Genomic DNA, 24,684 nt, shown 5'->3' with positions numbered 1-24,684 from the left:
CAAAGCTGTCTTGTGTGTACATGAGGGCAGCACTTTTTTTAGCCATTATGTAACATGTATATGGTATTTTTAGCAGATTTCTGCTTTGTAGGCTTCATCTCTAATTTGCAGTTCTCCCAGAACTGGTGGGGGGGAGGGGAAGGGCTCACTCCTACCCCCCCCCCCCCATAGACTTGAATTGGCTTGTCTTGGATAAGATACCTAGGGGCATAGTACCCCTTTAATAAGAGGAGAAAGAAGCATTTTACAGACATTTGCTTGTATGTTTGATCTATGTAATGTTTGCCTATTTAATGAAGATGGCTTTGGCATATGCTTGGTGGGGGTGGGTCGGGGTTGATAAAACTTTTTTATGTCATACATAAATTACAGTTTATAGTAATTTTCTGGGACATTTTCATATGTACAGGGTAGGCCATCAATGTCTGCTCATTTGGGGTCTGACACCTAGAATTCTGTTGAACACCTATCCACCATAAACGCAGCACTAACAATACAGTAAATAGAGAAACAAAGTATTGTTAATTGGCCATGATGGATTACAACAGCTTAGCTTTTATTTTTCACAATATATGGAGCTGACTGCTTTCAACTCCTTTACAGTGGATTGCGTTGTAGGTGTCGTGACTGGGGGCCAAGTGTTAAATTCCAACTAATCAGACATTGATGGCCAATCGATGAAAAGGCCATCGATAAAAATGTCCCCAGAAATGTCTTTTAGGTGTCATAAAAGTGTCATTAAAAATAAAAAAAGCTTTGGGAGTTTGCTGTCTCCTTTTTGCTTTTTTTTATTGCATTTACAACCATCTTTTCTATGGCCCAAATTTACTATGTTTTTTTTTCACTTTTTACATCAACTGAGACCCATTTGTTCTGTTGCATTTCATCAAAAACAACAGGAAAACGTTCCTTGCTCGAAAAGGGCTGTGATATAGGTGGAAATGGGACATGGCCTAAAATCTACACCATACAGCAACATTTTGGCACATTACCTTTCCCTTAAAGGGGTACGCCGGCGATTAGACATCTTATCCCCTATCCAAAGGATAGGGGATAAGATGCCTGATCGTGGGGGGCCCGCCACTGGGGACCCTCCGTGATCTTGCACGCAGCACCCCAGTTAAAATCAGTCCCCGGAGCATGTTCTCTCCAGGTCTGATTACCGGCGACCACTGGGCAGGCAGCGTGTGACATCACGCCTCCGCCCCCGTGTGACATCACGCTCCGCCCCTCAATGCAAGCCTATGGGAGGGGGCGTGACAGCTGTCATGCCCCCTCCCATAGGCTTGCAATGAGGGGTGGAGCGTGACGTCACACAGGGGCAGAGGCGTGACGTCACACGCTACCTGCCCCGTGGTCGCCGGTAATCAGACCCGGAGAGAACAAGCTTCGGGGACTGATTTTAAATGGGGTGCTGCGTGCAACGGACAATTTTCCATTAACAACAATGGAACACATTATTATAACAAAATCTGATGAATTTTACCAGAGTTCTTTTTAACCATAAAAACACAATTTTTTGAGCTAAAGAAACTGACAATTTTATGTCAGTGAACATATGAACATGGCCTCAATCTGTTCTGTCTAAGAATTAGACAGGTTTATTAAATCCTGCCAACCGTGTCTTTGACATAAATTAGAAGTTCATACAGTCACATTGAAATAAAATAGGACAAAATCCAAATAATATTCTTGTATATTTACTCAGCTGCATCCTGTCTCCATAGGCTCCTGTAGATCACGGCACAAAAGGAAAAGGTAAACCTGAAGCCATATTTACTGTATTTTAATGTTATTTCATTTTAAAACGCAAGTAGATAAGCATAGACATACTGTATGTACCACCATTTCCCTCTGGGACTGTTTTCTTCACAGTACTTGAGCATTGTAGGAGCCGTCACTCTTTTGTCTTAAGCTGAGGCCATGTGTAGAAGAAGAATTTGGACAGGTAAACCCCACAGCAGGTTACAGGACCAGACAACTACTGCAGAAATGTTCTACATGTCAATTTCTGTTGTAGATTGATCACAGATTTTTTGCAGATATTCCACATTCCAAGTCAAAATCCACCTCCTAACACCTGCTGTGATCGTGAGTTATTAGCTAGAGAAGAAGGTGTCATTCCCCTCTGCTCCCCGGCCAGCGGAGAGATCCCTGCATTTTTCTGCATAGACTTCTTATTGTTTGTAATGACAGTAACACATACAAATATGTAAAAAAAAATGTTTGGTGCAGATTTTGCAGCAAATAACTCAGGGATCTGTAGAAAAATTTGCAACTTTGGATTTTGAAATCATTATTTTTATTTTCTTTTTTTTGCATAATTTGGAGGAAAACTCGCAGCAGTTAGCATGCACTAAACATGCATCAAAGTACAAAAAATGCTTGTGGATTGCTATGCAGATTATTTTCCGGTTTGTACAGTAAACCCAACCTGTATGAATTTACCCTTACTATTAGCCATTATGATAGAGGTAAAGTGTCACATCCAAAAGTCATGTTTGAGTCGTGGCTAGCCATGGCCTTTTGTCTTATTCTATACCCAGTCTAAATAAGGTAGGGAACTGCTTTTGTCAGGGATTGTCCAAACAGATACCGTATATACTCGAGTATAAGCCGACCCGAGTATAAGCCGAGACCCCTAATTTCAACCCAAAATCCCAGGAAAAGTTATTGACTCGAGTATAAGCCTAGGGTGGGAAATACCTCATCCCCCCCTGTCATCATCCAGACCCGTCATTAACATCCTCATCATCATCCCCTTGTCATCATCCCACACATCCCCCCTTCATCATCCTCTTATCATCCCACACATCCCCCCTTCATCATCCCCTTATCATCCCACACATCCCCCCTTCATCATCCCCTTGTCATCATCCCACACATCCCCCCTTCATCATCCCCTTATCATCCCGCACATCCCCCCTTCATCATCCCCTTATCATCCCACACATCCCCCCTTCATCATCCCCTTATCATCCCACACCCCCCCTTCATCATCCCCACCCCCCTTCATCATCCCCACACCCCCCCTTCATCATCCTCTTCTCATCATTCGCCCTCAGTGGTCTTCAACCTGCGGACCTCCAGAGGTTTCAAAACTACAACTCCCAGCAAGCCCGGGCAGCCATCGGCTGTCCGGGCTTGCTGGGAGTTGTAGTTTTGAAACCTCCGGAGGTCCGCAGGTTGAAGACCACTGCGGCCTTCAACATCATCCAGCCCCCTCTCACCCCCTTTAGTTCTGAGTACTCACCTCCGCTCGGCGCTGGTCCGGTCCTGCAGGGCTGTCCGGTGAGGAGGTGGTCCGGTGAGGAGGTGGTCCGGGCTGCTATCTTCACCGGGGGCGCCTCTTCTCCGCGCTTCCGGCCCGGAATAGAGGCGTTGCCTTGACAATGACGCAGAATTACGTTGGCAATGAACGCACCTCTGCGTCGTTGTCACGGCAACGTGACTATTCTGAGGCCGGGCCCGAAGCGCTTAGAAGAGGCCTCCCCGGTGAAGATAGCAGCCCGGAACACTATCCCACCGGACCACCTCCTCACCGGACAGTCCTGCAGGACCGGACCAGCGCCGAGCGGAGGTGAGTACTCAGAACTAAAGGGGGTGAGAGGGGGCTGGATGATGTTGAAGGCCGCAGTGGTCTTCAACCTGCGGACCTCCGGAGGTTTCAAAACTACAACTCCCAGCAAGCCCGGACAGCCGATGGCTGCCCGGGCTTGCTGGGAGTTGTAGTTTTGAAACCTCTGGAGGTCCGCAGGTTGAAGACCACTGCGGGTGGGGGAGTTCACTCGAGTATAAGCCGAGGGGGGTGTTTTCAGCACGAAAAATCGTGCTGAAAAACTCGGCCTATACTCGAGTATATACGGTACCTATTTATATATGGCCGATCCTGTTTTAAAGAACACATAGTGATGATTAGTGGACACTAGGGCTGCACAATATATCGCAAAAGCAATCAAATCGCGATTTTTGCGATATGGCGATATGGCTCCCCGGGAAAACATGCGATTATCTGCTCGGGCTGGCTCCCGTGGCGGGGGTCAGCCAGAGCAGGTAAAAAACTAATTTAAATACTAAAAGTCAGTGTTTCCCAACCAGGGGGCCTTCAGTTGTTGCAAAACTGCAACTCTTAGCATGCCCGGACCGGCAAAGGCTGTTCGAGCATGCTGGGAGTAGTAGTTTCACAACAGCTGAAGGCACCCTGCTAGAAAAACACTGAGCTAAGGGCGCAGGGAGAAAAATAAAAAAAAACTTCTGCTCACCTAGTCCCAGTCCCTGCAGATTCGTCTCTGTGCGCTCCGTGGTGTCCTCTCTTAGTACAGTAGGACCTTTCCCTTTTCAGCCAACCACTGGCCGCAGTGGTGTCACGTGTCAAGCCAGTGATTGGCTGATGGGGAAAGGTCTTGTACTGCAGCAATACACTAGGTTTCCTGGGTCCCGCGGAAGATTTGAAATCCGTCCGGGAAACCCAGTGTATTTCTGCAGTACAAGAATGTGACACGAGGGGGGGAGGGGAATGTGACAGAAGGGAGGGGGGAATGTGACAAGACAAGGGGGGGGGTAATGTGACAGAAGGGAGGATGTGACAAGGGGGGGGGGATGTGACAAGGGGGGGAATGTGACAGAAGGGGGATGTGACAGAAGGGGGGGATGTGACAGAAGGGGGAGGAATGTGACAGAAGGGGGGGAATGTGACAAGGGGGGGAATGTGACAGGGAGGGATGTGACAGGAGGGGAGGGCGGAAATGTGATAAGGGGAGGAATGTGACAAGGGGAGGGGGGAATGTGACAAGGGGAGGGGGAATGTGACAAGGGGGGGGATGTGACAAGGGGGGAATGTGACAAGGGGAGAATGTGACAAGGGGAGGGGGAATGTGACAAGGTGGGGGGAATGTGACAAGGGGGGGAGAATGTGACAAGGGGGGGAGAATGTGACAAGGGGGGGAATGTGACAAGGCAAGGGGGAGAATGTGACAAGAGGAGGGGGAATGTGACAGTGGGGGGAATGTGACAGTGGGGGGAATGTGAAAAGTGCGGGGAATGTGACAAGTGGGGGGAATGTGACAAGGGGGGGAATGTGACAAGGTGGGGGAATGTGACAGTGGGGGGAATGTGACAGTGGGGGGGAATGTGACAAGTGCGGGGAATGTGACAAGTGGGGGAATGTGACAAGGGGGGGAATGTGACAAGGGGGGGAATGTGACAAGGTGGGGGGGAATGTGACAAGGTGGGGGATGTGACAAGGGGGGAGAATGTGACAAGGGGGGAGAATGTGACAAGGGGGAGGAGAATGTGACAAGGGAGGAGAATGTGATGGGGAGGAGAATGTGATGGGGAGGAGAATGTGTCAAGGGGGAGATGTGAAATAGGCAGTGGGTATAAAATGGGTAGGTAGATGTGAAATGGAGGCGATTGGACATGAAATGGGGGGATTTCACCATTTTTTTTATTATATCGCATCGCATATCGCAATCGCAATATTTAGGCCCTAAATCACTATCGCACATTTTCCCCATATCGTGCAGACCTAGTGGACACCATCTTAGTTATACAGATATATGTTCTTTTCCGTCTGACAACAGTGCTCTCTGCTGACTCCTCTGCTTGTCTCTGATTGATTTTCTAATAGAAGTAATTTACAAATCTGTTTAACTTTCCGGAGCCAGTTGATATTAAAAACATTTTTTTTCCTGGAATACCCCTTAAGGGTGCGTTCACACGCTAGTAACTAGAAGCGGTTTCCAGCTGCGAGTTACGCTACCATTCATTTGAAAGGGTGAGCGGACAGTCCGCAAATCTGACACTATTGCGTGCTGTCTGTGGACCCATTTAAATTAGTGGTAGCGTAACTCGCAGCGGGAAACCCGCTGCTAGCAATAGCGTGTGAACACACCCTTAGGGTACGTTCACACGTATGCAGATTTGATGCTCAGGATTTTCTGCTGCAGATTTCAATGTAAACGAAATAACTGAGCACAGCTTCTAATCTGCAGTTACAAATCCTGCACAGGATCCTGTACGTGTGAACGTACCCTTAAGTAACATTTTAGCCACCAATATTATTTAATAAGGGTAATGTCACACCCTTTGACAAATTTTCTGTGGAAGCACTACGTGTGACCTTACCTTAAGGATCATTATGCACAATGTATTGCGCAATAACCAGAAAGCTTTTGTTTGTTTTTTATTGTAAAAGAGACATTAGCATGGGGAAATTAACTCTAACTATAAAAATATATCATTAATTAAACCGCACAGTCAATGGCGTATGCGCAAAAAATATTCCAAAGTCCAACATAGCGTATATTTGGTCACTTTTTATATCATGAAAAAATTTATAAAAAGCGATCAAAAAGTCAGATCAATACAAAAATGGTACCGATAAAAACTTCAGAACACGGCACAAAAAATTTGCCCTCATACCGGCCCGTACGCGGAAAAATAAAAAAGTTATAGGGGTTAGAAGATGAGAATGTTTAACGTATACATTTTCCTGCATGTAGTTATGATTTTATTACGAAGTACGACAATATCCAACCTATATAAGTAGGGTATCATTTTAACCGTATGGACCTACAGAATAAAGATAAGGTGGTTTTTTTTTACCGAAAATGCACTGTGTAGAAACGGAATCCCCCAAAACTTACAAAATGAATTTTTTTCTTCAATTTTGTCGCACAATGACTTTTGTTTACATTCCGCCGTGGATTTTGGGGTAAAATGACTAATGTCACTGCAAAGTAGAATTGGTGGCGCAAAAAATAAGCCATATAATGGAATTTTATGTGCAAAATTTAAAGCGTTATGATTTTTAGAAGGTGATGAGGAAAAAATGAGTCCTTAAGGGGTTAAACAACTGTCCTATTCTCCCTCTTAGGCCTGGTTCACACTTGCACACTTACACTCACACTTACTTAGAAGTTTTCCATCCAGAGCTTCCAAGTGTGACCATCACTGACTGAATCGTTCGACGCTAGGACATTGCTGTCCTCACAGATGGCAATGTATGCGGAGCAGATTACACCTAAAGAATGGACATGTCCATTCTTTTGGCGGCAGAATATCTGTTGCTAAAATTCCTTAGTGTGCACTGTGTAACGGAATCCCATTGTCAGCAATGAGATTCTGCTGCATCAGAATTTTCCAGAAGAATTTCAAAACAGAATTCCACTCGGATACCATGCAACTCCTTTTCCCTGCTTAACACCTGGTTCTGGTCCTGATGAGCTGCAATGTGACTGGCCATTTTACATATGTGCTTGTGTGTGAAGCGAAAGCGAAAGTAACTTTCTATATTATCCTATGAGACACTCCAGGACCGGAGTCATGTGATCAGCAGGGGAAAGGAGCTGCGGTAAGTGGCTGTTTTGCCTCACTCTACTATTGAATATGAAATACAATTTGTGGCTGGAGGTCCACTTTAAGCTAGTAATAAACTTTAAATAACCAAGGAAACTGCATTTACTTCATCAGCAGCACAAGTCCTGCGCTAGAAGCCCATTTATCAGCGGTGTAATTTGTAATGTACTGGTTTCCTATTAGTGATACAGCGTAGTGGTTCGGAACAGAAAACTATTTGTAACAATCTAACTGCACAAGTAAAGACTGCACAAGTTCTTTTTCAGGTCTGATGGCTGGGAAACCATGAGGAATAAATAAAAGCAGCATTCCCGGGTGCATGGTTAAAGCAGAATACTTGTTCTAGAACTAATTAAATGAAATGCTGTGAAAGCGTATAGAAAGCATTAGTCACAATACAGGTTTGGTGCACACCGCTCATTATTTGTAACCCTAAACCTTAGCTAATGCTTTGGAAGGAACTCCTAGGTACACTCATTCAACTGTCTAATATTATATTAGCGGAAGAGAAGCCTCTCTATAAAGCTTGACTGTGGTGACACCACTTCTAATTGACAACAGGGGACATCCATTGCTTACTTGTGTGTTCTATCAGTCAACTGGAATTAAGCACAGGATTAGGAGTCCCATGAGTAATGTTATAATGATGTTTCGCCCCTGAAGGAAAGGAAAAACTAGTCCCATATCTGCAATGAAGTATGTAGGGGGCACCACTTAGATAAGCAAGTGCTCGTGTTCCCATTTTCTCCTGTAGCTACAGTGACCCCCCGACCTACGATGGCCCCGACATACGATCATTTCAACATACGATGGCCTCTCAGAGGCCATCGTATGTTGAAGGCAGCATCAACATACAATGCTTTTGTATGTCGGGGCCATGGCATAAACGGCTATCAGGCAGCGCAGACTGCTTCAGCTGCTGCCGGATAGCCGTTTACAGTGCCCCGTGTGGTCCGCTGACGATCACTCACCTGTCCTCGGGGTTCCGGTGCGTCCTCTTCGGGATCCCCTGCATCGTCGGTGTTCTCCATCATCGTCATCACGTCGCTGCGCACGCCATCCTGTCATCCAATAGGAGCGGCGTGCGTAGCGATGTGATGGCGGTGACGGAGAGCGAGGATGCCGGGGAAGCAGAGGCTTTGCCAGAGCGTCGGGGACACCCCAGGGACGCGGCAACAGCGATGGAGGGCGACATCCAGGGCAATGGTGACGAGCGGTGACGATCCGGAGTGGCGGGGACACGTGAGTATAACCTCCAGTACCAGTGGTCTTCAACCTGCAGACCTCCATATGTTGCAAAACTACAACTCCCAGCATGCCCGGACAGCCGTTGGCTGTCCGGGCAAGCTGGGTGTTGTAGCTTTGCAATATCTGGGGTCCGCAGGTTGGAGACCACTGTCCTATACTTTACATTGCACGGATCCCTCAACATACGATGGTTTCAACAATCGATGGTCCATTTGGAACAGATTACCATCGTATGTTGAGGGATCACTGTAATTATAATCTACTTCTCTGTGATACATTCAAGGACATGTTTATTATAAGAGGCTTTGTACCAAGAGGGAGGAGAATAGACATCTTGTACACAACTTGGTATAAAAAAATAAAAAATTGTTGAGTTCATTTCAAGGTGCTTTCTGGTTCTGGAGGTCATCCAGGGGAACTTATTAGAGTCAAAAGTGGGTTGGGGGCAGCTGACACCATGTGCAGTTTCCATACCTTTTTTGTTCAAAATGGGGGAGATTTATCAGAAACTGTCCAGAGGAAAAGTTGCTGAGTTGATCATAGCAACCAATCAGATCGCTTCTTTCATTTTGCAGATGCCTTGTTAAAAATGAAAGAAGCAATTTGATTGGTTGCTATGGGCAACTCAGCAACTTTTCTTTGGACAGGTTTGCATAAATCTCCTCCACTAAGTGTGTTTTGTTGAGAAATATTGCCATGAAGTGAACGTGATCTGACCTATATTCACAATTTAGATGTTTATGAAGATTTGAAGTTTTTAGGCTGTGTTTGCTTGTTGAATTATTATTGCATTTTTGCACATATTTTTATTGCATTTTGGCTGTTTTTGCTGCGATTCCAAAATTGTAAAAATTACACGTTTTTATCGTAGTTTGCACAACTGCAGTAAAATATCACCATTGCACTTTGATGTTGGGAATATTACGGCAAATAGAGAAAAAATGCAGAAAAAAAAACCTGCAATGTGTGAACATAACCACAGGAGAGGTGTATAACTACTAGATATCCTGATCCCATAGAGGTAGCTGCAGCAGCAGTATAGAGATCTGGGTGGGGATGGGAGGGGCCTTGTGAGTTAAAGGGGTACATCGGGGAACAAAAACCATAGCCCATCCTTTCCCTCTCAACAACAATTTTTTTGTCTAAATATCATTCATTAGCTATATAGAGGAGTTTCCTTCTTTCAGTTTCACTTACATGCAGGGAGTGAGAGAAAGACGTCATTATCAGATCAACCTTGTCTTTGTGCAAAGCCCTCACTGAGATTAGCCCCCACCCTCCTGGAAGACAAATACCATGTGATTTCTGTCTGGTCTGGCTTCACAGCCACACCTGGAATAAAAAAAAAATTAATAAAAAATAAAAATGGGGCTGTATGACTAGTTAGAGCGATTGTGCCTGATATGGGTGTAAAAAAAAAAAAAGTGCTTCTTTATGCAAATGAAAGGAGATCATATTTTAGCTAAATTTTACTCTATGCAGGCTCTGCATTCATTTCTGTTTAGATAAGCCAACACCAGCTACAAGCCGTAAGTAAAACTCGAAGATATGGGGCAAAAATTTTGATAGAGAAAGGTGTTTGTATTTTGTGCTATTTACATCAAATCTATATGATGTAGAGTAAAGGTAAGAAGGAAACTCATAGAGAAAATGTCACTTTTAGTCAAAGTAAAACCATCAGTAATAAACACTATTCAAACTCTGTCCTGTTATTGCACAAGTTGTTCTGTGCCTTCCTCTTTATTGTAAATAAGTCAAGTAGATGGTGTGCTGTTTGGGGTACTCCGCTGGAAAACATTTTTTTTAAATCAACTGGTGCCAGAAAGTTAAATAGATTTGTAAATTACTTCTATTAAAAAATCTTAATCGTTCCAGAACTTATCAGCTGCTGTATGCTCCAGAGGAAGTTATTTTTTAAATTCTTTTCTATCTGACCACAGTGCTCTCTGCTGACACCTCTGTCCATTTTAGGAACTGTCCAGAGCAGGAGAGCAGGAGAGGTTTGCTATGGGCATTTGCTCCTGCTCTGGACAGTTCCTAAAATGGACAGAGGAGACAGCAGAGAGCACCTTGGTCAGAAAGAGAGGAAATTAAAAAAAGAAACAAACTTCCTGTGGAGAATACAGCAGCTGATAAGTACTGGAAGGGTTAAGATTTTTAAATAGAAACAATTTGCAAATCTGTTTAACTTTCTGGCACCAGTTGATTTAAAAAATTTTTTTTTTCCAGTGGAGTAGTCCTTTAAAGGGAACCTGTCTAATCTGTCTCTCATGTTATTGGTCCTACTTAGTGAGATTGACAGCTCTCTCTACATGCACACTTGTATAAAGATAGCTGTCAGTCACTGACCGCCCACTTGACTACTTAGCGTAAAATGAGCAGAGATTTCAATGAATAAATGACAGGTTATCCTGGAGCTTTTCTCACATAACTATATATTTATCTCCTCAGCTCCTCCTGATCTATAACATGATGCCTGCAGATTGGACTGTATTTTCATTGTCACTAATGTGTTGCTGTTTGGACAAGAACAATATGTTAACTCAGGCTAAGTTTCTACTTGGTTTTTATTTTTTTTGTAAAAATGCCAAGAAAAACACCAATTCTGCCACATGGCGTTTTTTTGGCCAAAAAACGCTGCGGCCAGATGTTAGCTGTAAATCAATGAGAAATCGCTAAATTCTTTTCCCACTTGGCGTTTTTCAGTTTGGTGTTTTTGTTAATACTTTTGGTGTTTTTTCACTCTTTTTTTAGCTCCTTGGCGGTTTTGCAAAGTTGCAGCATGTTGAGCCAATGGCGTTTTTTAGAAGTCTATGGGAGTGAAAGAACACCAAGAAAAACGACATGTGGGTTTTAACTTTGGCGTTTTTGCAGGCAAAAAAAGATACAGTAGTGAATGAAAAATTTGTATCTAACAAAATTTATCTTTTTTATAACAAAATTTTTATTAATTTTTAAAACAGCGATCACTTTATGTGGGCGGGTAGGGCACTAAAAATGTAGCCGACAATAATAGAAATGTAGTGTGTGTGTGTTTTTCACTTTTTTTTCTTAATTTTTTTCTTTTTTTTAGGTAGTGCTACTACTCCCAGCATGGAACACACTGTTCCATGATGGGATTAGTAGTACCTGTACTAATTGACAGATCACCCGGGTCTGTTGCGATCCTTCTGTATAATGTACTCATTTATATTTCCCTCTGAGAGCTGTGATTGGCTGCAACCATCCGGCCAATCCCCACTCTGGGCGGAAAATATGAATGAGTGATGTCCCATTCACATCACTGGCCAGAGTATAGTGCAGAGATGTGAGTGCTGTATAGAGCCGCTCCGCATCTCTGCTATATTATGGGCGATCGCATCGGGTGTCACGACTGACACCCGGGGAAATATGTCTATTAGTACAGGTGCTACTACTCCCATCATGGAACAGTCTGTTCCATGCTGGGAGTAGTAGTACTACCTTAAAAAAAAATAAAAAAAGAGAAAAAAAATACACTTTATTAAAAATTTATTAACATTTTGTTATAAAAAAATAAATTTCGTAAAATGCATTTTTTTACCATCACTACTGCATTGGTTTTTTTTTTTTGTTTTTTTTTGGTACCCAACACATTTTGGGTACCAAAAAAAACACCAAAGGGGCCAAAAATGCTATTTCCACTCAAATGCAAAAAACACAAAAAAAAAACGCACGAAAAAACGTCAAACACAGGAAAATGCTGTGGCGTTTTTTCTGGGGTGTTTTCTTGCATTTTTTTGGGCCACAAAAAAAACAAGTAGAAACTTAGCCTCAGTGTATTCCTCACAGTCTGCACTGCCCAGTTGAATAATATGGTCACTAGAAGAAAGCAGAGGGCAGCCTTCAAAAGTAAAATTTTGTGTAGAATAATTGCTTAGCTCCCTTTGTGCATATTATTCAGACATCTTCCTGTGTGTTGTTTCTGAACTGCTGAATTTATAAGGCTGTCAAAGTGTATAAAGCAATGGAATTAAGGCTAAAATTAGACATCATAAATAACACCACCTGGATTGTCAAAATGCACCTATTTCTGCAGTGTTCAGAGAAAAAACGGTAAAACCAAAAGTGATGACACTAAATAAAGCAATGATAGCACCAAAAAGTCCAAGGTCACAGCATCCAGCCAAAAAGGTCCAAGGTCACAGCACTGAATGGAGACGCCAAGCCATCTCAAAAGCTGATTTTTTTATTGGTTACCCAACATGGTACATTTTGGCTATATTTTCAAGCAAAGTCTAAGATATTGCTAAAACCATGCATGATGGTGAACCAATAAAAAAACGCTTTTAAGTTGACTTGGAGTCTCCATTTGGTGCTGTGACCTTGGACTTGTTGGTTTGGTGCTATGACCTTGGCCCTTTTGGTTTGGTGTTGCATTGTCCAGATTGGCCATTGAGATGGTCACCTGCACAAGGGAGGAATTCAGTGCCTTCTTCCACCTTTTCTGCTAACATACAATATTTGGGCATTTTCTTGCTCATGTGTACATGCTAAATATTGATGTCACTGCCTGCCCATGTAGCTATAAATAAAACACACTTCTCATCAGTGTTATATTGTAGAAGACAATATAACACTATTAAGTCATAAATCAATGGCATCTGGTTGGACTCATGTTTGACTTTCATATACAAATACTTAAAATAAATGTTGACATATGGTCATTAACATTTTTCTGTGCTGATTTTTCTAAATACGTGTTAACCCTTTAAAGAAACAGCCCATTTTACCCTTAGGACAAAGCCAAGTTTTGCCTTTTCGTTTCTCCCGTCTCGCCTTTTAAGAGCCATAACCATAAAATGTACAGTGTAACTAAAAAATATTATTTGTATGGGGAAATTTGAAAAAAGATGCAATGTTGTAATTTTTTGGGGGGAGGTGTTTTGATGCAGTGCACTTTACAGTAAAATGGCCATTTATCTTAATTTTGTGGGTTAATAGGATTAAAACGATACCCATGTTTAGGGGCTCTGTACATTGAGGACAAGCAGGGCTCTGTACACTGAGGACAAGCAGGGTCCCCCTTACACTGAGGACAGGCAGGGCCCCCCTAACACTGAGGACAGGCAGGGACCCCCGTTTCACTGAGGACAGGCAGGGACCCCTTTACACTGAGGACAGGCAGGGACCCCCTTACACTGAGGACAGGCAGGGCCCCCCTAACACTGAGGACAGGCAGGGACCCCGTTTCATTGAGGACAGGCAGGGACCCCCTTACACTGAGGACAGGCAGGGCCCCCCTTACACTGAGGACAGACAGGGCCCCCTTTACACTGAGGACAGGCAGGGACCCCCTTACACTGAGGACAGGCAGGGCCCCCCTAACACTGAGGACAGGCAGGGCCCCCCTTACACTGAGGACATACAGGGCCCCCTTTACACTGAGGACAGGCAGGGCCCCACCTTACACTGAGGACAGGCAGGGCCCCCCTTACACTGAGGACAGGCAGGGCTCCCCCCTTACACTGAGGACAGGCAGGGCCCCCCTTACACTGAGGACAAGCAGGGACCCCCTTACACTGAGGACAGGCAGGGCCCCCCTAACACTGAGGACAGGCAGGGACCCCCTTACACTGAGGACAGGCAGGGCCCCCCTTACACTGAGGACAGGCAGGGACCCCTTTACACTGAGGACAGGCAGGGACCCCCTTACACTGAGGACAGGCAGGGCCCCCCTAACACTGAGGACAGGCAGGGCCCCTCTTACACTGAGGACATACAGGGCCCCCTTTACACTGAGGGCAGGCAGGGCCCCCCCTTACACTGAGGACAGGCAGGGCCCCCCTTACACTGAGGACAGGCAGGGCCCCCCCTTACACTGAGGACAGGCAGGGCCCCCCTTACACTGAGGACAGGCAGGGACCCCCTTACACTGAGGACAGGCAGGGACCCCCTTACACTGAGGACAGGCAGGGCCCCCCTTACACTGAGGACAGGCAGGGCCCCCCTTACACTGAGGACAGGCAGGGACCCCCTTACACTGAGGACAGGCAGGGACCCCCTTACACTGAGGACAGGCAGGGACCCCCTTACACTGAAGACAGGCAGGGCCCCCCTAACACTGAGGACAGGCAGGGCCCCCCTTACACTGAGGACAGGCAGGGCCCCCCTTACACTGAGGACAGACAGGGCCCCCTTTACACTGAGGACAGGCAGGGACCCCTTTACACTGAGGACAGGCAGGGACCCCCTAACACTGAGGACAGGCAGGGCCCCCCTAACACTGAGGACAGGCAGGGACCCCGTTTCACTGAGGACAGGCAGGTACCCCCTTACATTGAGGACAGGCAGGGACCCCCTTACACTGAGGACAGGCAGGACCACCTTACACTGAGGACAGGCAGGGACCCCCTTACACTGAGGACAGGCAGGGCCCCCCTTACACTGAGGACAGGCAGGACCCCCTTACACTGAGGACAGGCAGGGACCCCCTTACACTGAGGACAGGCAGGACCCCCTTACACTGAGGACAGGCAGGGACCCCCTTACACTGAGGACAGGCAGGGCCCCCCTTACACTGAGGATAGACAGTGCCAGCATACTCCTCTTCGGCGGCAGCAGCAGCAGTGAACCTCGGCGCTACTGCGCTGAGACGTGAAGGGGCGTGTCTTAAGCTGAGGGGCTTAAGCGTGGCAGGCGCTATTCAAAAATTATTATTTTTTTTTTAAAGATTTCGTGACAGGCGGCAGACAGCGGGCCCTTTTCCAAACGGGCCTTCGGACGAGGTCCGATTGGACCGGCCTGTCGGTCCGCCCCTGGCCCTGATTTACTAAGGCTAAGTTTCCTCTTGTTTTTTTTTTTCTGGCAGTTTTTGGAAATCTGCCACTGCAGTTCTTGAGCCAAAGACAGAAATGTATTTAAAAGGAATAGGACATATAAAGGAAGGACTTACACTTCTCCTCCCTTATGGATCCACTTCTGACTTTGGCTCAAAAACTGCAGTGGCAGATATCCAAAAACTGCCAGAAAAAATAAACAATTGGAAACTTAGCCTTAGAGTGCAGTGAAGTTTTCTTTGTGAGTTTTAATTCCCTAAAAAAAAAATTCTCAGTATTCACTAAGGTTTCCCTACATTTTGCACTTTCCCCTACATTTTGCTTTTTTTACACATGCTCTGATCTGTCGGGTTTTCTTCAGCTCAAATCCACCACATTTTCTGTGGAAACCTTAGTAAATATGTTGTTTTTCAACACGGTAAAGGAGGAGAGCATATTTAAAAGAAGAAAATCTACCACAAGAGGACATAGTTTTATATTAGAGGGTGGGAAGAGGTTTAAAAGTAATATCAGGAAGTATTACTTTACTGAGAGAGTAGTGGATGCATGGAATAGCCTTCCTGCATGTGATAGGCATAAGCCTATCCTTCATATAAGATAGGGCCAGGGACTATTGATAGGATTCAGATTATTGGGCAGACTAGATAGGCCAAATGGTTCTTATCTGCCAACACATTCTATGTTTCTATGTTTCCATGTTATGATTTTTAAATAGTATTAGTAATAGTATGTACCCTTTAACCCCTTCATGACAATGGACTTAAATGTACTTTCTGGTGCTCTGGTACTCATTGTAACAGGATGAACACTTACCTCCTGAATGGCTCTACAGCAGGAGCTGTGCTCACTTCATAGACTGTGAGTGATGGCTGCTACTAGCAGCCATGCGCTCACATTCAGTGATTGACAATGGCTGATTATGCCTGAGGAAGCGGCTGTTTGCAACTTGTATTTTTTGAGTCCGGTCGGTTTGAATGCTCACTGGAGGTCCCTTCACCTGCTCTGTGCAGATACCACATCTGATCTGCTGATAGAGTCTGCTGAGCCAGATCTCCAATGACAAAGAGTAATACTATGCAAATAGCATAGCATTATTCAGTGTTAGTAATCTTATGATTCCAGGTAATAGTCCCCTATGGGGATTTAAAAAGTGAAAATAACATAATAAACATATGTTTTTTTTTTACATAAATAAGCCCCTACCGTAATAAAAATTTTAATCACCCGTCTTTCCATTTTTCAAATAAAAACAAATAAATAATTAAACATATATGGTATGGCCACATGCATCGATGTCAAAACTGTCAAAACATATTGGCCCTGATTTATGATATTCCATAGCCTTCTGATGATAATTGATGGCTTTTTTGTTCTCTGTTTGGTTGATATACATCTTTATACTGAAAGAAGTAATAGACTATGCGAATCAATACTTGGGTATGCTGTGAAAGAAAATAAATAAAAGAAACATATACATTTAAAGGGAATCTGTCACCTCCATAGTCCATCAGAAGCTGTCCCCAGTACATTATACATGTGTTGAAAAGCTTTCTATGTATGTTATGAAACAACTTTCATTAGCATTGGTGCCCTGATGGAAAAGTAGATGTGGTCAATTCCAGTGGGGTGTGGCCAATGTGACAGCCCTAATAAAAGCTGCTTTAATACAAGTTGTGGAATCCCATAGAAGATATGTATATATGGTTAGAAAGCTTTTCAACAGTAACACCCCAACTAGGTAAAGTGGTTGGCCAATGTCTGGCAATTTATTGAGACTCATATTAATGATGATGTCACTCCCATCCTGTCCTATAATTTAGTTGTGTTTTGTTATATACAAAGAGGGCGCGTTGCATCCTTAATGTCTGCCTTCTAATGAGGACCTCCTGTCTATAACATGGCGTCCTAAAGAAAACTTGTGACCATACATAGTCACTCAGCCTTCTTCAGAGCGCCTATGATAGTTTCTTGTGCGCATGCGGTCCTATAGTAGAATGACATAATGGTCAAATGTGATATACAATGGGATATTTTGAAGCCTTCATCTGAAGTTCATATCAGGAGTCCTGCTTACATAAACCTCTGATTGAAGGCTCAAAATATGATGTGAACATAACCTAAAAGAGAACTGTGGCATACATTTTTTTAAAGGAGATATACAGCACAAAAATGTAATGTCCCCGGGCTGCAAATATAAAACAAACTTTAACTCACTTTCCTACATTCCCCCGTTGCTACGGTATCGCTACCCTGTTCCCCCGCTGCTGCTGGGCTCTGTGCTTCTTCGGCTCAAAATGTCACGCTGAGCGAGCCTATTGCCTCGGCCGGTGATAGGATGTAAGGAGCTCGGGCAGCAGGGTGAAGGCGGGCCCAAGCTCCTTACATGACAGATCGCTTCGGCCGACGATACGCTGCCTGCACTGTGACATTTCGAACCTAAGAAGCCAGAAGCCAGCAGCACCAGAGGAATGGGATGCCGACATCTCTGCAACGGAAGAACGTAGGAAGGTGAGTTAAAGTTAGTTTTTTATGTTTTTGCAGCACGGGCACAGGGGGGAAATTTATGCCTCAGTTCTCCTTTAAGTCAAAGGTGTTGCCCAGTTGTGTAAAAATGGTCCCCTATCTACAGGATTGGCCATAAGTGTCTGATCCTATGGTAGTCTGACCGCTGGGAACTCCATGATCTCCAGAATGGGTCCATCTCTTTCCTTGGAGTTCTCTGGCCCCCGCCTTCTGAGATGAACTGGTCCAAAAAGTGATGGGCCACTCTGCCAATCACCAGCTGAGGCAGGACATCAAAGCAGCTGGTGATTGAGGGAGAGGCCATCACTCTGGAGACCAGGAATGTTGGAGTTGAAGCGCTCCGAGGTAAGAATGGGCCAGATGTAAGCAGTCGGATACACTGTTTATTGGGAATAAGCTTTACATAACCGGAGTACCTTTTTATTTGCCAAGGGTTGGTTTAAAGGGGTAGTACACCGGCCAGCGTTCTGAACATTTTGTTCCGAACTCTGTGTGCGCACTGCAGGAGTCAGCCACGCCCCCTCATGACATCAGGCCATGCCCCCTCAATGCAAGTCTAGGGGAAGCAGTCACTTCCCCTCCCATAGACTTGCATGGGGGGCATCGCCTGACATCACAAGGGGGCGTGGCCAACCCCCGCAGCATGCACACATCGTTCGTAAATAAATCCTCCGAACACTGGCCAGTGTAGTACCGCTTTTAAGACACATAGCTGACACCATATTATTTAATGAATTATAAAACTTTCCTTTCTCACATACATATTTTGGATATCTCCATTCCTTCCTTGGGACTATAATGGATATTATACAATGAGAAACTGCTCAGAAAATGTCCGCTAATTCACAGTACAATTAAATCAGGTGTCAAAAATCTTAATGCGATGATACATTCTTCTAAAAACAAAGGCACTTGATAGCAAAATAAATGAATATTCCTCTTCTAAAACATTCATTCTTGTTATTCATATTCCTTTAGAATTATGAACACATCAATATTTTACTGTTGTGGGATATATCTGTTTTATGCACTCTGACTACATGGCAATATAAAAGAAAGAGTAATTCTAAAGTAGGCCCCAAGCATTAATATTTGAACAAGCTAAGGCAGATGTTTGTGCCAAGGAGAGTACCATAATGGATCCTGCAATTAACTGCAAGGTCCTTATGGCAGAGCTCTTGGGCACACTTTTACTTGATGTCTCTTGATGTGGCAGCTAATGTCCTGCTCTGCCGGAAATGTTTTGTTGCACTTGGGGAGTAAATATTGTTACTTTCATATCTAGTGATAGAAGACCCACAAGACCCACAATTGTTGCTTTGTGTTCTGAGCAATGGCATAATCAATTTTATTGTTTGTCTTTTTATTGCTGTAAAAAAATAACACTTTTATTTCCTGTGTCCCTGCTGTTTGGGAAGATGAGCAAATTGTTTTTGAGCAGACAGAATTTATTTTCCCGTAATAAACAAGTGATCCTGTTGTGGTAGCCAATTCTGATGAGCTTAACAACTGTGGCAAGAGTGACAGTATTTTCTAAATACAATTTCTAATCAGAAACACTTGTAAAATCGCTAAATAAATTGGGAATTTCTCCGTAATTTCAATTATTTATGATTTGTAGCTGAACAGGCAGAATGGCTTTATATGTCAGACGTTACTTCTTGTTCTCCTTGTGCTAGACTATGGCTCATAATGTTTTTGACAGCTACCATCTTTCTTGCAGGCCTATTCCTTTTTCATATTCCCATTTTCCTCAAAGTGTTCTAACTGTACATCACCGCATCCCTGGCACATAGCTTTGGATGTATGGGTAGAAGCTTCTAATTTCATCTTCCACTCTCTCTTTATTGCATTGTAGCCTTGATGGTATTGATGCTACAGAATTGTTCAAATGTGTACTATATAGGGCCCAGATTGTTTGTTTTATTTTTTGTATTTTTATGTTATTAAAAAAAAATATTAGCACCAGAAAGAAAATATATGCAAAAAAAATAAAATAAAAAATTAACCCTAGCTTAGCCTACATTTAAATTGAGAAGAATTAGAAAAAGGACAGAAAGGCAAGAAAAAGAGGAGATATGTTGGTCTATGTATCAGATTAACATTGTGTTTTTCCTTACAGAGATATGTTACCCAGGGATTATGACATTAAAATTCCCATTTTGTTGAAAAATATTTATTACTTTGTACATTATGTAATTCAACATATTTTTCCATGCTGCATAGGTGGAAGATTTATTAAAGGGGTTATCCAGGAAAAAAAAACTTTTTTTTTATATATATCAACTGGTTCCAGAAAGTTAAACAGATTTGTAAATTACTTCTATTAAAAAATCTTAATCCTTTCAGTACTTACTAGGATTCTTACTAGGGTTCTTTTCTGACTAAGTGCTCTCTGATGACACGTGTACCGCCGGGTACCGCCCAGTTTAGAAGTGAATCCCCATAGCAAACCTCTTCTAAACTGGGCGGTTCCCGAGACACGTGTCATCAGAGAGCACTTAGACAGAAAAGAACAACCTTAACTTCAGAAGCTCATAAGTACTGAAAGGATTAAAAAAGTTTAATAGAAGTAATTTACAAATCTGTTTAACTTTCTGGAGCCAGTTGATATATATAAAAAAGTTTTTTCCTGGATAACCCCTTTAACATCCATAGTTTCAAAATGAACACCTTAACAACAAAAAGTGACCTTGAGGCTAGTTTTCCACAAAGGTTTTTTTCTGGCATTTTTGGGGAAAATGTCACTGCAGTTTATAATCCAAAGCCAGAAGTGGATCCAGTAGGAAGGAGAAGTATAAGTCCTTCCTTTATATTCCCTGATCTTTTTGATTCCACTTCTGGCTTTGTCTCAAAAACTGTAGTGGCCTTTTTCCAAAAAAAACTCCAGAAAAAACCTGTATGGAAACCGAGCATGAAAGTAGCCCCACCAATACATTTAGAAACTTTAAAATAGGATTCATTTCCAAAGATTCAGAGCATTGGAGATTTTTCTAACAGAAAAAGCTTGTCACCAGTTTTGGCATCTCTACAGTGAATGGATCAAATCAGCCTGAGCATAGAGGCATTTGGGTAACTTATCTAAATGTTTCCTTTTTGTATCCTAAATAAACATTGTGGAGTGTAGTATAACCTCTGGATTGAAAAACAGTGCAAAGTTTTTCATATGGGTATGAGTAATATTAGTAATGGCAGAAATGTTACTTGCATCCCAGCTTCATAAGGAGCTTCCAATCGTATCCTAGAACAACGGGGTAAGGTACAACCATCAGGTCCTATTGATTGTAATGGAATAACGTTTTCCTATAGATTCTTTTGTGCAAGTGTATAAGTGACATATTCCTAAATGCTACAATACATTTTTACATGTGTAGCCAGAATTGAAATAACCCATGCATAGAGGTAACCCCTATACCTTTTAATAGTACATCAAGTCATTTAGCAGCCCCTAAATCCTGACCTTGATTTTACCTATATACCATAACTATCCCAAAACACAGAAGCATGTGTAGCTTTCAAATGTTTAAAGGAGTTCTCCGGTATGGCAATTTTTTAAAATGGAGTCAAGGTGCTTTAAGAATAACAAATATTGCATACTCACCTGCCTGATCCCTGTGACTGTTGTTCTAAAAGTGCTTGGGCTCCCATGCTCACCCCTGCTGCCTGATTCCTCTGACATGTCAAGCCAGCAGGAAGTGCCCATTCAGCAAATCCCAAGCTAGGATGGGTCACCACTGTTGCTGGTGAGTGGCTGAGTGGTCATTTCCTGCAGGGTCAATCACAACAGCAGTGGCAGGTGATCAATGCCTGTTTGTAAGTTTTGTTTGTTATTTTTATAGCACCCCAAGTACATTAAGAAAAAAGTGCTACACTGGAGTACTTCTTTAAGATAAATAAAGATCTATAAATTTGTTCTGTTAGTTTAGCTTTTAACACCATGAGTATGTATACAGTGAGCTTGTTACTTTAGGTAACTTTGTAGAATAAGCTCTTTTGCATGTCTATATGAAGAGGAGCACTATTTCTGGCCATAATATATCTTGTATATAGCATTATAGAACACCTCCAGAAGCAGGTCCTCTGTATCTTTATAGAACACCTTCAGAAGCAGCAGCAGCATGAAGGACATCATAGAGCCGAGATAAGTTGTCTTAGTTGTGAATCAAGCCCTAAGGGTGAGATCTATACTTACTATGAACTCATGTAGTCTCTCTACAGTCACACAGTTTGCCTGTGTCTCTCTCCAGCCTCTAAATTATATGGGCATTGCATGGCAGACTTTCTTGGGCATTGTTTGTTATTTTGGACAGTACATGTAGGAATTCATTGGCACTAAATTATTATTATCATTTGGGCTAATAGCTTGCCTGATTTACATTATATGTAACTATTTTTTTAGTACTTGACAACAGGGCTATTGTTTTATCAACTTTAAAGCCCATTTTATTATAAACTATACGCATGATAATCTTTTATTTAGCTGTAATAATTCCCATTATAACTAATGTAAAAACATTTATAACAACTCTAGGAAGAACATATCGGAAACTGGCGTATTTCCACAATAACACAATGAACTAAGCTATGTAATTAAGTAGCCAACTTCAGTGGTAAATACTTTACTAAAAAGCACGAGTCACATTTCAGTGAACAAAATGACTGATGGGAATTGTGAATAATGTCTATAATTAGAAGAAATTATTTATTGAAATTTACTAATCTGCTAAACAATGATTGCAAAATAAATGCTGAGATGCTTTTAGTATAATTGCTCTGTAAAGATTGACTAATTCACTTTATGGACAATTACGTGGAAGACAGATATAAAAAAAAAATCTCAAAATATTTGCCCTTCAAGCTCTATCAGTTAGGATATTATCTTATTATCCAAAACCATTATGGGGATGTTGGCTTCACCAATATATCTACAGGTGGCTTCACTATGATTAAATATTTCTGGTTATTTGTCTTTATATGGTAACCTAAACATTTTCAACTCTCATACACTAGGTTAAAATAGGTAAAAATTTGGCATTGTTACAGTCAAGCTAGAGTAGGATGTAAAGTCTAAGCAATCCCCTAGTCTTCACTCTTAACCTCTGCAAGAAGGAATAGACTTTTCTGTAAAAGAATTCTCGGTTCCAGAATAGTCCCAGCACTGGAAAGGGAGGCATTGAGTAACAGGCATCGCCAAAATCGTGGGAAATTCATTCCATATTAAGATACAGTTGAATAGTATCTATTTTTACTAGAAGCTCCCCGTTCAAATTTTGGAGTCCTTTAATGGAAATCCTGACATGAAGTCAATAGAAGAACCCCAGCCACAATGATTACAACTTTGAGTAACATATCTCCAATGTTTAGAACCGCTAGAATCTCTAGACCCTCTAAACCTGTAGGATCTATCAGATCTATTTATAAACTGTACATATGGTGTTCACTTGACATCTAAGGAGTTTAAGGAGTAAATAATCCTTCCTCATTCTGTGTGTTAATAAAATATGTGAACCTCTTCTGTGTCAGACATTTTGGACAGGTAGTTTAATGATAAAATAAATAAATACAAGAATAAGATGAGCATCAATGTTTTTATAATAGGTAGAGGTCTGAGAAGTTGCTACTCTAACATAGAGGAGCGCAAGGCAGCATAATTTTGGTATGTGGGTAACCCATGATTAGATTAAACCAGTCACAACCCTGGAGGTTATAACATCAAAGATGGCATCATAATAAGTTTATAATACAGTATTGAACTACCCCTTAAATTACATTACATCACTGGCTTTATAACCTTCCCCAGTTATGTTCGCAATCATTAGATCATAATGAGTAACATAATTAAGGACAATTATAAAGGGAAGTATCATAGTAAGTTATTTAATATCATTTTAGGTGTCAGCCATGTTTTCATTACTGATTCGGGTAGCTATAGCTAAAATGTACCTGTCATTAGTAAAAATAGGACAAGCAGGGCTCTGTACACTGAGGACAAGCAGCGCTCTGTGCACTGAGGACAAGCAGAACTCTGTACACTGAGGATAAGCAGGGCTCTGTACACTGAGGACAAGCAGGTCTCTGTACACTGAGGACAAGCAGGACTGTACACTGAGGACAAGCAGGGCTTTGTACACTGCGGACAAGCAGTGCTCTGTACACTGAGGACAAGCAGGGTTCTGTACACTGAGGACAAATAGGGTTCTGTGCACTGAGGACATGCAGGGCTCTGTGCACTGAGAACAAGCAGGGCTCTGTACACTGGGGACAAGCAGGGTTCTGTACACTGAGGACAAGCAGGGTTCTGTGCACTGAGGACATGGAGGGCTCTGTGCAGTGAGGACAAGCAGGGCTCTGTGCACTGAGGACAAGCAGGTCTCTGTGCACTGAGGACATGCAGGGCTCTGTGCACTGAGGACATGCAGTGTCTTGCCTTGGTCAGTGATTGGCTGAGAGGTAATGTGATGTGTTGAGCTCTGGCCCTGGTCTTCTTCCTGCTGCCAGGGCACAATACATCACATTGCTGCTCTGCATATCACTGGCTGAGGCAGGACACCACTGCCACCAACAATTAGCTGAGCTGAAGTGAAACAGATCGACTCCCCAGCACCACTAAGACGATTGCACAGGGCGCCCGGTGCATGATACAGTATTAGCAATGTAAAGATACAAACAATAACAACAAAAGAAAAACAACTGGACACAACTGATAAATATCTGCTCAATGGATTGAAGCTATTGTTAGTAAATAGATGTTTACTAT

At 42.9% G+C, this 24,684-nt stretch overlaps 1 protein-coding gene across 5 annotated transcripts in view; it reads left to right on the top strand.

Moving 5' to 3' along the window:
- Window positions 1–24,684, top strand: part of HS3ST5 (heparan sulfate-glucosamine 3-sulfotransferase 5) — a 295,067-nt gene that overhangs the window by 18,405 nt on the left and 251,978 nt on the right. The window contains exon 2 of one of the 5 annotated variants that reach the window (XM_056566362.1): window positions 1,728–1,758. The exons of the other annotated variants lie outside the window; for them this stretch is intronic. The gene's annotated coding sequence lies outside the window, so the exon portion shown is untranslated. The remainder of the gene's footprint in view (window positions 1–1,727; window positions 1,759–24,684) is intronic. 5 annotated transcript variants of the gene reach the window in all.

This window comes from Hyla sarda, chromosome 3 (genome assembly GCF_029499605.1).
Source record: "Hyla sarda isolate aHylSar1 chromosome 3, aHylSar1.hap1, whole genome shotgun sequence".
Classification (NCBI taxonomy): Eukaryota; Metazoa; Chordata; class Amphibia; order Anura; family Hylidae; genus Hyla; species Hyla sarda.
The sequence above is the reverse complement of the archived record's forward strand: the minus strand, read 5'-3'. Positions and strand labels throughout refer to the sequence as shown.